Below are 14,334 nucleotides of genomic sequence, written 5' to 3' on the forward strand. Positions count from 1 at the left end.
AGCCTTACAACTACACTTAGATTTAGCTTTCAGGAAAGCAGAAAAGCAGGAATGAGATGAATGCTGCAGGCTGAGAGCCTTCAGGGTGACATGAGGACTGTGGGACAGAGGTGCAAATGTGCTGCCATTGGCAGTAAGGTGTGTCAAGTCCCACTGCTTTGCTGGAAGATGGTATTTAGGTTGAGGATAGAGCTCGAAAAAGGAGAGCATATGCAGCTGAGTGATAGACCTTGACATGCTCACACGGCTAAAATAAGAGCTTGAAGGAACAGGAAGAAATGTAATGTCACTCCTAAAGCTGGTATGAGACTCATGGGTACAGCTTAGGCTGTGACTGGTCAGGTAAAAAGAAACTCTAGAGGTGAAGCTGGCCATGGATCATCAAAGATTTAAAATAAAGACACATGGAAGAAACCCTAAAGCAGTTACTACTCCTACTATAGCCCCTGGCAACAATCCAGAGGAGAGATTGGGCTACTTTAAAGTTGGGAATGCACAGTAGGAAAGATAAAATTAATGGTGATTCTTTGAAACCTCACAGGGAAAAAATGAAGACTAGAGGAAGCATAAGGAATTAATCTATCGCTGTGTTTAAGACAGATACCAGTTTATTCTAGCAATAAGGTTGGATTTAGAGTAGGTTAAATCTTGGGAGACAAGAGCCCACTGAAGGCTGCTATTGCTCCTCAAGTACTAAGCAAGGTATAGGGCCAGTTCAGTCAGCATTTGTCCAACAGTGTAAGCTCTGCCTTCTCAGAGATCAAGTACAATGGGAAAGATCTAAAGGCCTGGCAGAAACATCTGCCATAAAAGACTGAAACTTTAGGCTCAAGTAATACTATACACAAATATCACACAAAATCAGTGCTTCCTAAAAGAGCCAATAATCATCAGTAGTCTTCAATAAAGTGCTCTTGATTTACCATTTAACAGAGGTCTTGAAAAGATCTTAAGTAGTACAGATGGTAGAAAAAAAACATTGGCTTCAGATTTCAAGTACTACCTCTCCAAAATTTGTAAGTATCTCTTGAAGGCAGACCTTGGGAGATTGAAATAGTTACAGGCTTGGACTAAGAAGGAAGAAGAGAATATTTTGTCTTGGAAGGGAAAGAAACCTCTATCCTCTCCCACAACAGCTTTGAACCATTTTTCCTTTTAGGCAAAGGACACTGTTGAAAGATGTCTGGCACTAAGATCTACAGCTTTACAATACATGAGAATTGCCTGTAATCTTAGGGTTTTGTGAGCTCATGAAGATGACTGGCGAATGGTTTTGTTCAGGTAAAGACTGAAGAGTAAAGTAGCTTTAATTTGGCTAAAGTCAAGTTAGCTGTGGTTACATTCCTCGTGACTTAGTAAGGTTCGGAGTAAGAAAACATATTGTAGCAACCAGCTGTTCTCTGAAAATGCAGACCTTTTTTTGTGCTTCCTAATGAGGAGAAAAAAAACCCCATGGTTTTTGTAGCACCTTACATCTCAGAAAGAAAATTTCTATGATTATTGGTGGGGAAAAAAGAGGAGTTAAAGAATCTCCTTAAAAAGAAGTCTGTCAGAATCCATTAGATTTCCACACACAGAAGCAGACACACAGATGACAATCCCATTCTAAAGTTTCACCCTTTTATCTGACAGCATATGAGGTTATTACAGTATTATGATGTTTTAGTCTTTCCTCTTGGCATTTGCAATTTTTCTGATGAGCCATCCACCTCCTCTTCCCCCAAGCCTTTAAGTACCTATGCTCACATTGGTTTATAATCCAGTCTAGTAGAGTGTAGTTAAATACATCTCACTGGTTTTAATTTCCTAACAGTTTCTTTCGTACCTCCAATGCTCTTAGACTCACAGTACTTCCTCTGTATTGCTTTGTGTTGCCCTGCACACTCTTACTGATTTTATTCAGAGTGGATGCTCAGCATCTTTCAGAACATAATCTTATTTTATAGACATAGGCTCTAATACTTCCTTAGGGCTTGTCTGGTTATTGCTGTGTTCCTTGGTTGAGATGAGCATACAGTGCTCAAAAAGTCAATGATGTGGCACCACTGAGTCTATCCTGCAGCAGCTGTAATCAGGAGCCAGAATGGATGTAGCAGTGACAATAACTGAAGGAGAAGCAGCTTGTCACCCCCTTCATCCCATGACACAGAACATCTGCTGAATCTGCTGAACCATACATTAATGGGAATTAGCCCTTCAGCACCTCCCAAAAGGAGACTACAAGTCTTACAATTTAACTAGACCTCCAGAATAGAACTCTATCACCCCAGATAGCCCAGCCTCTTGAGTTCAGGTTGTCCTGAGTTTAAGAACCTCTCCCACTTTTGCAAATGCGACCTGTTCAAAACAGCCAGAGCACTATTTTTCCTAACCTCCATTCATTAAGCTGGTTTAGACAGCTCCAGGGGATATCATAGATGCCTTTGAAAGAATAAATTCCAGTCTTAAGGGGAGGATTGTGCAGACTCGAGATAGAGAAACACATTTTTGGGAACTAGAGCTACATTGCGTAATCTTGCTATCAAGTATTCTTTCAGGTAAGTCTGCAACATCATCTGGCTGGGAAAAAAGAAGTCTGAAAGTGAGATATATTGGCATTGTTATGATCACAACATAACTATAAGAAAACTACTTTAAGACTGCCCATAGTCAAAACATAAAATGCATGACTAAGCCTGGAAATCTTACAAAATGCAATCAATGAAAGACTGAAAGCCACACATTTCCTGAGGCCATATAAAAATATTACGAATGAGACAAAGAGTACTAGAAACTATAAAAATGGGGTGTAAAAAGATATTTGATACTGCTTTGTTTGCAACCATGCACCCTTTTAAGATTCTTTTCTATGACATAAACAAATGTTACCACACTCCAGGGCTTCAGTTTAAAACAAAGAAATAAAAACTGCAAACTGCACAATATTTATTACGTTGCCTTAGATCTACAAGGTATATCAGAAAGCTACAAATTCCACGAGGAAATTTTAGTTTAAGTTAACATGGAGAGCTGAAAAGAACAGTAAGCATGATGTATACTGAAATGAAACCTCACTAGTATTTGTTGCAGTAAAACAACGTGTATTGAAAGAGACCTCCCTGTTGTTTTTTACTTCTTTCCCTGCAAAAATAATGAAGGTTATCTTCTGTGTACTTATGGAATTATAGAGAATTGGTCTGGCTGGTGTTTTAGAATATTTAATCCCTTTACATCAGCAAAGGGATTCATTCGCAAAGAAAGCGGGCAGCAGAGTGAGTGCTGTAATCTTTTTCTTTAAAAACACAGTTGGCACAGAAATTGTCCATTTTACTCAGGAGGATGCAATTACACTTCAGCTTTCATGTAAAGCTGCTTCGTGAAATTGAAAAGCCTGCCCATGAACAGAAACAGAACAACAGGGAAAAAACAAAGGCTGTAGCTGGGTATGGATCATTTCTCCTTCTCCACATGGTTTGAGGGAAAAATAGCTCGGTGCACTGGGTGAAGACAAACTGCAGTAAGCAAGCTCGTATCAGCCCTGCTGCCCTAATGGTAACAAGGAGTCTAGAATTGAAGAGCTCAGACTCCTGGGGAAAGCAGATAATCCAAGACCTCACTCTTTAAGTAAAGGCTTATGAGCTACGCAAGAGAAAAAAACAACCAATAAAACCAAAACCAAAACAAACAAAAAAACCCAAACCACCAAAAGAACCAGAATAATGGGAAGTCATCTTATGTCTCAAGGGAGGAGGAAGAATCTTGCTGGTCAACCCAAATCCAGCTGCTGGGACTAAAAAGCCCCGCTCACTTCTGGCTCTGACAAAGCCTTTGAGACACTGCAATACAAATTGCCAGGAATGCTTTAACTGATCATGTTTCTGTAAGGAAATGCCAGTGTGTTTGTTTGGTTTAGGAATATTAATAAGAAAAATAAACTTTTTGACAGACTGGAAAAAAAAAGAATTTTAAAGGTAGGTCTTCCTCTGTCCCACTCAGCTGGATACAGAAAAATTAGCTCTAAGAAACTCACTTAGAAGGAGGTATCAGGCATTTGGTTCAGGGTGCTCTCTTTCCAAGATGTGTTCCAACTACTGAAGTCCTTGGCTACTTGAAGACAGTCCCGCTTTTATTAGCAAAAGCAAAAAAACCCAAAACACTCTAAAAAAAAAAGGCATGTTTTCTGCCCAGCTAGAACAGGAGCTATCATGAAATACTTTCCAATTTCAAAAAATTGGAAAGACATTTCTCATTCAGCTCTTGTTGTACCATAATGAACAAAAGGGAAGTTTGAATTCAGATACAAACTATAAATATAACTTTCAGGTCAGAAACTCTCAGCTTTAGAAATTACACTGTGATTATGTAAGGCTACAATAAGTTAATTAAAATCTATTAATCAAGGTTAGCTCCAATGTTAGAAGCAGCAAATTGGGTCAGAAGAGACTGTTTCTACATTCACACAAATAGAGCTTATGTTGTAAGACATAAGTGAATTAAAGTCTTGATCAGTTAATTATCAAGGTCTTTACCGTAAAGCTTTAGATACTTTGATCAAATGTTAGAAAACTCCTGTGACAGACAGATGAGCCCTTGGAAAAAACAAGGTGCTCACATTTTATAAGAATTTCTCCTTGTTTTATGAGTATCAAGTTGTTGGACAGAATAAAAAGTTCAAAGACCTTTTTGATGAATATCTTAAAACTGTCTAGTTGCTATCAATAATAAGATTAAATTCCTGTACCCTTGATATTTGGCATGTCTGCTAAGAAAGAGCAAAGTTATTACCAATGACCTCTTTGTCATGTAACACAGAGAAATTTAAGGCAGTATTGACAGTTCAGTGGGAGAACTACCAATAAAATAATCATATCACACATTCCTTAGTTTGCTCACATTTGTACTTTGATTAAATATACATTGGAAAGGAGACATACCTGTCTGGTTTAATAACTTAATGTGTTTTAAGTCCACTGTGTGATTCAGAAGAAGGAACTGTAAAGGTTTCATCTCCTAATCCTTTGGTTCTATGCAACAGTGTAGAACTGAAGCGAATCCACAATTTACAAGGAGAGACTAAGTTCTAGAGGACAAGATGAGATCCATCTCGAACTAAAATCCCCAGGCCCCACACAGACAAACAAAGCTCAGAACCAACTGCTGCCATCTACTGAAATGTTCCTATTGCACCAAATACAGGCACCCACTACAGATCAGTTTGCTTTGACCCAGCTTTGAGTAAAGGCTGTTATACACTGTAAAGAATTCTTTAATTCTTAATTCTTAATTGTGTCTTCACAATTAATTTGCTGGGAGTTGCACTGCATGTTAAATGCAGTTTTCAAAGCAATTTAGACAAGGCTTTATATTTTGTCCAAACTTAATCCGTATTCAACAGCAGCTGCAAAGGTATGCTTATTTACTCAAGCAGGAATATTTTAAATCAAAATAAATTTTTGTTACACTAAAACACTTCTAAGACATCAATGTAAAATTCTTTTGAATGATTTTCATTCAAGACAAATTCTTTCCTTATCTGGCTAGATAGCCTCCTATTGCATAGCAAACTGCAATTACTTTACTGTATACTGTGTTGTTTATATTTTGCCTTGTATTCCTATGTAATCATACTCGTTTTCTATTTAAAGAAGCCAGAAAACCTAAAAAAAATTTTCCACAGTCATAAGATCATTTTCTTTCTTTAGAAAAGCTTATGAAATATTCTATTCTTTTAGTATTTTCTTGAAGGTCACGCTTACAAAGAATTGTTTTCTAAGAGTTGTTTTGTTTCCCTTTTCTGGAGGCTCTTCAGCTTGTCGATATCTGAAATTGCAGTATCCAAACCTTGCACTAGATGAAGCCTCAGCAATTTTAAATCATAATGACTACATCCTTTGTCTTCCATGCAATATTCCCAACCATATTCCCAACTGCAGAAAACCACGTTTGTCCTTTTTTTGCAACAGTTTCACATTGTCAGCTTGCTTTATGTGTTTTGCCCTATGACCATAAATTTGTGTTCTGAGACCTGCTCTTGTCAGTTATTCCATCCAGCACACATACAGGGTGGATAACGCATTTCTCACCTTCTGCTTCTCTGTATGGGGGAAAGGGGCCATCAGCTTTCACACATAATCCATGGAGACAGGCACACACCTCAGCAAAATTCAAAATAGCCCGGTTACTGACCATGGAGCTTGCTGGATCAACCCACTCCAAGCACCACTGCAGAGGCGGCCCAAGGGAATGCTGGGACCAGCATCACACTTTATATTTTCCCTGTTTCCTTCAGACTGAGAGGTGGATCCCATCATCCACCTGGAACAGTGTTTAGAATCCTCTGCCAAAGACAGGCACTCTTCCAGAAGGGTTAAAATCAAAAGGCATAATAGACAAAACGACAGGATCTCAGTATAACAGCATCGCTTAAATCACATTCCAGTAAGGGGAGGCCAGGAGTCAGTTCATCACAGAAAATGTTTTTTGCCCACAGGTTCTGGCTCACAGAACAACTTAACAGCTCACTTACAGATGGCCTGTGCCCTCTGCCTTGCTAAAGCAACCTTAACTCTCCTGGCTGAAAAGATATTACTCTGTTGAAAAGAACTGAAAAGTCACAGTGCCTGAAAAGTCACATGGCTCTCAAAGTTAACAGTAGCTGACACAGGCTGGGAACATCTCTGTGACAGCGTCAATATTTAACCACAAAAGCATGGAACATGAATCCCAATTTCCTACACAGGCGTTTACTGTGGATTTTATTTCTTGGAGGAATTAATAACAAGAGAAAACCCTTCTCACACAGCAAACTAGGTGCTTACCTAGTTTCTCAGCAAACAACCCATATGTTTTACAGACATTAATCATTTGTGAGAACTTATTTTTAACATAAATTCTGGTGTTATACGAAAGTTGAACTGCTACCAATTGTCAGTTTTCCCTAGATTTAGGCAACAATGTATTTTGGGAGTATGACTCAGGAAAGCATTCACATGACCAAGTAAAGCAGGTGGCCAGGACCTACCACATAGCATCAACTTCATCAGATCATCCTCAGAGAAGGAAAAATAGCTCTTAGCTGTTTGGGGAGATGATCAGAGGGTGGAAGAAAAACTGTTCTGAAGCATAGGTCATAATTCTTACAACCAATAAAGCAAACTACAGAGTCTTCTGCCTCAGCATCACAAAGTAATACATTTTAAAAAAGCACTACTCTTCTGATGAAAGTTTTTATTGTGTTGACGGTTAAATCTGGAAAAACTTATTTACACATGGGGCCTCAGTCCTAAGTTTAAATTATGCCTGTGCCAAAGAAACAGCTTACCTAGTTTTCCCTCAAATGTATGTCACCAGCAGCACAGCTCATTTATTCACCCAGTGTTTCAACTGCAAGAGAAGAAAGAAGTTGTTTGTTAGGAAGGGAGATGCCCAAGATACCACCAAGATCCTTCTGTCTTATGCAGATTTAAGCCCAGCACTGGGTTCTGTGGTTGCAGAGGAGCAGAAGGCCAGCAGCCACTGCACTGAGGTACCTCAAGTTACACTGCAGCTAAAGCACCATGTTCAGCTGTGATTCCTTCAATTCCTTCTTCCAGGGAATAAGAGGAGTTTGAACAATGCTATTTCTGTCATTTTTTTGCTTAGTAACAAGGCTGAGCCCAAGTCAGCTTTTATAAAATCTACGGAGTTTTTCAGGATAAGTTTTGGGGTTTTTTTAAGGTTAAGTAGTTTTCATCATTAGCCAGAAATTTGAGAAAAGGATCCTACCATGTTTACTCAAACCAACACTCCAGGAGCGTTACCACAGGCAGTCCTGATTCAGACTGATACTTGGGAAGCATCTAACTGTAGGGACATGGGTTGTGCCCTGTAATTATAGCCAGAAGTATTCTGGTACTTGAAACAATGTAAAAGTGTGTGCTTCAACTCTTGATTTGAATTCATGCTTGTGAGAAAACAGATTGCACACCCGACCATTTCTACATTTCCTACTTCAAGAATGCCTAGCAGAAAGCACATTCTTGATGCAATTAATTGACTATTTTTAACCAATACTGCCTTCTGGATTGACTCTAGCTTATTTGATTATATGTTAATCAGAACTAAAGATAGCTCTAAAAGGAATAAAAATTTTCACCAAGCCACAAGGGGACTTGTGGATCTATTTTACTTGCAAACATTCCATCTGATCTGTCACCTAATTAAAAATGTGTTCTCGATCTAACTACCTTTCAAAGAAGGCCATGAACACAGAATATCTGTTATTTGCAAAGCATTAATCGACCAGAAATCAAAAAAGAGTTTTCCCTTGGGTGTTGGGGTTTGGTTTTTGTTTTAACTTATTTAGGCAAAGTTTCTGTTATCTTTTAAGGTTCAAGGATAAGGGACTACATCCTCCTTACTGAAAGCTGCTTTCTTAGCATTCTCTTACAAATCCATCATAAAACCACAAAACATTTTATCCCTTCTTTTGGTTAGGAAATGTTAACATGTAGCTGTAAGCAGCTGAGTGGAAATACATTAGCAAAAGCTTTCCTGCAGTCCACATTATGACTGAGCTCTTACATATTTACTCATACAAACTGTACCACTTGGTGAGATTGTCAATAAGAGTTAATTATATAAAGGTTCTACTAGACAGTATGATAATTTTCAGACTAATTTTTGTAGCAGATGATTTTGCTTTTTGAACTGGGAAAAAAAATGCTTAGAGGTAACAGCATTTACTTTATTCAGTGGCTTTAAGGTTTGCTAAGCGTGATTCAGATTTTATAGAGAGTCTTGAACATCAGCTAGACTCTTATAATTGTTTGGGGTTTTTTTTTTTGGACAAGCTACTTCCAGTCACATCACATCATCATTCCACCTTGCAGAAAATGGGCTCTATTGTTTATGCATTTACAAACACTCAAATTGTACAAAGTTGGGGGGTTTTACTTATTGACTGCAGAAGGATAAAATACAGGACCAGCTCGTGTTATTGCCTGACTACCACTAGCATGTTAACATACATAACAAACTTCATGGGTATATTTGGAATGAGCTAAGACACCCCAGTTTCAGGAGATTCTTTTCCAATATCAAGCTTTCATCTTCCTTAAGAACTTGGATATTTCAGCACATGAAGGGAGGATGGTAGGAACAGTGCCTCAGAAAAGAACAGTGCAATGGCTGTCCAGGTTAATGTAGGAACACTCACATTCTTCTTTTAAACAACAGTCTACCAAGCAATGTAAAGGTCAATGCTTTTGCTCTTTATCTGTGAAAAACTCCAGCTATTAGAGAGAAGACAGTGTTGTGTCTCCAATGTAGTTACAGTTACAGTGCAGTTTAGGGAACACACTTTGACAGTAAAAGAAAAGCATTACAGGTGATGATTTGACTATTGGACCATCCTTTACTTGCAAGATAAAACTGAAGATTTCCTTTGATTATGTCTGGGATATCAATTTCACTCTTTCACATCGTGTCTTCACGTGTATTTTTAAGATTAAAACTTCAGTAATAAAAACAGCATCAACTGACAGGCTAACATTAAGGGAAAGTGTCATAAATAATACCCCATTGAGCACGACAAAAACCACCACACCTTGGAAATCAGAAAAGATGGCTTTGTACTCAGCATGCTGACTCCATCACATTTCATTAGACACCCTTCAACATTCAGGTCCAGGGTTAAATTCTGATTTATAGTTGAATAGGTATATGCAGAACTTCAGCTAGAAGGAGCTCAGTGTAACATGCTCACTAAGTCTCCCCTTGGTAGCAGGAAGGTTCTTCATGTGTTTATTTGCAAGACCAGAGAGCTGGTGTTCAGGGATGGAAAGCCAGACAAAATTGCAGCATCCAAAGGGGAGATAAAAACCACCAGCTGCAAAGACAGAACTTTAAATCCACGTGAGCAGTCAATAACAAAAACCACAAACCACAGGCTTGGGAATTCAACAATTCTCCCCAAGCTCAATTCACTCTCAAGACTGAATTATTCAGTAAACTTTTTTCCCGGTAGAGTTTGCAAAAGCTGTCAAGGAAGAGACTGTCAAATTGGAATTAAAGTCAAATCAGAAGAGCTGTGTTTTCCTCTCTCTTTCTCAAGTTCTAAGGAAGCTTTCTTAAGAAGAATGAAAATAGCATATGACAAGCTACAGCACCCAGAGTACTCTCTCTTAACAATGTGAATGGTACGAAGACCAAGAAAAAAATGTTTATCTGCTATAAAGAGGTCATGAAAGTGAAAGAGCTCAGATTCATGTTACACGTTTCCAGTCTTCTGGGCAGTATCTTCTACTCTGAACTTGCATCTCTTTCTCTTCTATAGGCAGTAAAGATTTGTCCAATAGCGATATGGGGAAAAAAAAACCAACCGAAAAAAACCCAACCAAAAAATCCCACTGATGAGCTACAGCAGACTCCTGTAGCTGTCTTGCTTTTTCTCATAACCTTCAATTAGATAACTCATTCATTATCTACACCCCTTCAACTGACTCTGTAAGATGTAGCTGAGTCCCGGTTGTATCAGGACATTGCCTGTCAGATGTATATTCCTAATCCTCTAGTACAGCTTCTAGTGACACTTGATGGTATCTAAGAGATTTGACACACTTCTTCTCTGCCTAATGCAGGATAGACACTTTGCTCTTCCTTCAGGACGTGCTGTGAGAAAGCAACCTATCTACCATCATTCAGGAAACTCCAAAATGACATTTCATCCATTTTGACATGGAAGCAGCTTTACAAGCCTCCCTCAGAGGAAAGAACAAAGCTTTGTACTGTTCTAGCATTTAGCACTGGTTTTATGCATTATGCTTTAAAAATCTGAACAGATGTCAATAATTGACATGTGATTTAAAATAAAAAAGTCCTTTTATAAATACCATAATGAAAATACACTGCCATCCCTTCTTTCATCACAGTATTTAACAGTGATCTCAAAATCTTCAAATGATGACATATTATTGGCTGTATCCAAGAACAGCTATTTTTGTATATTAACATTCTCAAAATGAGGATACCACCCTCCCTTTAGTTAACACTAACTTGTTTCCATCTGACCTCTTGAAATCAGTGATGAGTAAAATGCCCAGATGAGGGCATACCTATTTTCTAACTATCCTCCCATTAAAAGCAGTGCTAAAATCTTCTGTGAAGAACAACTAACTCATCCCAAGAATGAAGCTGCTCAGAAAAGCATCATCTCACAAAAACTCAGTAGTAGTTACCCACATTTCTATTTCTTTTATGTTCACCTAAGCACTTTCTATTTTTAGGCAGCATAAAAACATACATCCATTAAGAACAGAAGAGGAAGACCAAGAGTGAGGCAGAAAGTCTGGCACAGCCAATTAACAGAAAGATTTGATAGATGTATCAGTCTCTGAACCTACAGCAGCATCTCCCTTCTCCAGCCTGGACTTCAGGTGACTGCCTGTGGTTCAAGGGCAACCTTTAACCACAGCAATGTTTTCCTTATTCTCTGTCTTTTTGTCCTACTCATTAATTACACATTCACACACCTTGACTTTTGGGGAAAAAAATAATCTTGTTTGTCATGTTTCACTAGTAACTTAGTAGCTCTATGTGTTTTCTTGATTTCCTGAAATATACGTGGCCTCATTTCTCCCTTTTGTTAAAGTACATTGTGAGCTTATACCCACCTCTTTGTGGGCAAATGTAATTCAAGCAATTATAAATACAAATGCTTGATAAGTTCTGGTTGGAACATAGCCATAATAAATATTCTGATACAAGTTGCCTCACTTTCTTCTAGAAATGCATTCATTTCATGAACGCCTCATCTTTGAAGATGAATTCATTGCCAGCAATCCTTGTGCTACTGCCAGAACACTGGGGAAAAGCTTTATTTCAAGAAAAGAAAGAAGAACATGTCAATTGATAAAGACAGAGCTTTTGTAGGTCAAAGAGTTAAACTTATTCTGACTCTGTGTGTAGCAGGCTTGGGGATTTTTTTCCTGAGTACACTGTATTGTGTGAGGGTAGGTCTGAGCTAAACAGAAAAAAATGGAGTTATAGTCAGTACAAGTTGTAACTCTCAAGATAAGGTTAATAAGAGCATCCTGCTGCATCTCCAATGCCCTTCTGGGTGCACAGTTAATTAGTACAGCATTCACTAGGGATCTCAAACATAACACAGTCCCCTGAATTAGGAAAATCTGTAGCTGACAAAAAGAGTAAACCCAACCCAACTAGGGGTGCCTGCAAGAAGAAAAACATGCAATCAATGATAATAAAATGGCAGATACAGTCTGGTTTTCACAAACAACCTCAGGAAGGAAATGTTGCACTTGCTTTGAGACACAGCTGATTACATTTACTGCTGCCATCTCCAGAGACATGGCCATTTGCTCACACAGCGCACTCAGAGCTCAGAGCTTTTGAGAATAGATGCCTTTATTTACGAGCTGTGATGTCCAAAGAGTTTCGTGGTCTCTCCTCCACCAGACTGAAAAATTTCCATCTCTAACCATCTGCATTACAAACACCTCAGCACCTTCAAATAGCTGCTATTTAAAAAATGAAGCAAGATACTCTAGTTATAGGAGAAGGATAAAGAAATTAACACTTCATCACCAGGCTGTCCAGAGTTCACTCTGCAGCAAGCCTGAATCCCAAGCTAGTGATGAGTTTGTGGTCCCACTGGATAAAAACCACACTCTGGTAAATGCATTAATATCACTTTGCAGTTGATATATTTGTCTATCCTGGACAGAGTACAAGCTACAGAACAGCTCAGCCATCTTGACCAGGGCCAAACTACAAAAATATAGCCAAATAATCTGCCCAAATGAGTCACAATGCACAAATTGTACAGTAATTCAAAATCTGGTCACACGTGATCACTGGACTAATTCAACTGTACTTCTCAGATATCTCTGTCAGTGGGTTTTGACAGCTCCTCTGTCTTTCCTCCTCTTCGTGACATATCACCAGCATTGGCCAGGACTTGATTTTGTGTTACAGATTAAAAAGTTCCTGCCCCCAGAGAGCTTACATATGTATGAATAATTCACTACCCCTCTTGAAACTGTTTTTTCCCTAAAAGACATTCTGGTTTCTCTAGCTGTACCAAGTTCTTTAAATTTTACGTCTTCTTTACTGAAGTAGGAAAAGCAGCAGGACTGCTAAAGCCTGATCCTTAGCGTGACTGACAGTGCCTCTCAAGAACTGTCTTTCTCCCTGCATGATTAGGGAAACAAGGCAATCACCTTGTTTTTTCCAGCACCAAGATATATATTTGTGCAGCATTTATTGAGACCAGTAGGAATTTTCCCTGTGCCTAGGTGTGAAAACATATACTGATGTCATCAAAACCTCTGGCCTTCAAAAATATGTCAGCAACTGTTTTATTATCTATTGTTAATCCCTAATAACAACAAGCCAGCATGAATGAGTTGCCTGATTACTGATGGAATTATACCTGGCTTATACAACCATGATTACAAATATCATTTTTCTATTAAAAATTAGGGAGGAAAAACAATGCCTTTGAGACATAAGCAATGCTGCAAAAGCACTAGGAGACAAGTTACGCTAGTAAACAACTTTTCTTATTAACATCCACTCCTTTCCCAAAATACATTTTGTTTCAGTGATATACTTTTTTCTTTAAAATGAGAAAAACTTCTACTAGAAAATTATGCTATTTCTACAACTGTTATCAGCAGTCTTTAAACAGTAGGCTGAACATCCACAGCAGTCTGAACTTTCTGAGCTCATCATGGCCTCTGATATTTGCTTAAACTATTATAAAAGGGAGAGAGAGGGAAAAAAAATGAAGTTAAATGGAGCAGCCAGTTCTCAGCTTTTCCCCTTATGACACCCACCAGCCTCCCAGCCTACAAACCCAGAAAGCAAAGCAGCACCTTAAGAATCTCCTACTTGTCAGGATAAACATGCCTAATGGCAGACATCTCCTCAGCCCCCACCTCCTCCGGGAAAGGCTCTCCTGCCCCCCCCTCAAGCTATGGCTGGGTCTCAGGTGTCTGAGGTTTCTCAGCCGTGCTTTTAACTCTTTTTAACCCCTCGAACAGCCAAGCCAAAATATGAATCTGCTGAAGGAAGATCTCCGTTCTGTCTAGGATACATTTTTCGCTTCCCGGGGCTCCCTATTGCGAGGGGCGCGGGGGCAGAGAGGCATTTCCAGGCGATTAGCTGAGCGAGCGGGATAATTCCTGGGCAGGAGCGGGCAGCGAGACGCAAGGGCACACGGCACGGGACAAGCTGTCGGAGGAGGGCCGGGCCTGCCCAGTGATGGGGAGGGGGAGGACGGGGCGCTGTCCGTCAGGACCCGCGCCCAGCAGCGTCCCTCGCCAGCCCCTGCGCCGCCTCTGAAGTTCCCAG

General features: G+C 39.2%; 1 long non-coding RNA gene across 1 annotated transcript in view; it reads right to left on the reverse strand.

Annotated features, from left to right (window-relative positions):
- LOC113950867 overlaps positions 1–14,334 on the reverse strand; it is a 227,975-nt gene that overhangs the window by 59,988 nt on the left and 153,653 nt on the right. Inside the window, exon 2 of the long non-coding RNA XR_003528920.1 lies at positions 7,301–7,362. This is a non-coding gene — a long non-coding RNA (uncharacterized LOC113950867). The remainder of the gene's footprint in view (positions 1–7,300; positions 7,363–14,334) is intronic.

The sequence above is a fragment of the Corapipo altera genome, unplaced genomic scaffold (genome assembly GCF_003945725.1).
Source record: "Corapipo altera isolate COAL_440 unplaced genomic scaffold, ASM394572v1 78, whole genome shotgun sequence".
NCBI classification, from domain to species: Eukaryota; Metazoa; Chordata; class Aves; order Passeriformes; family Pipridae; genus Corapipo; species Corapipo altera.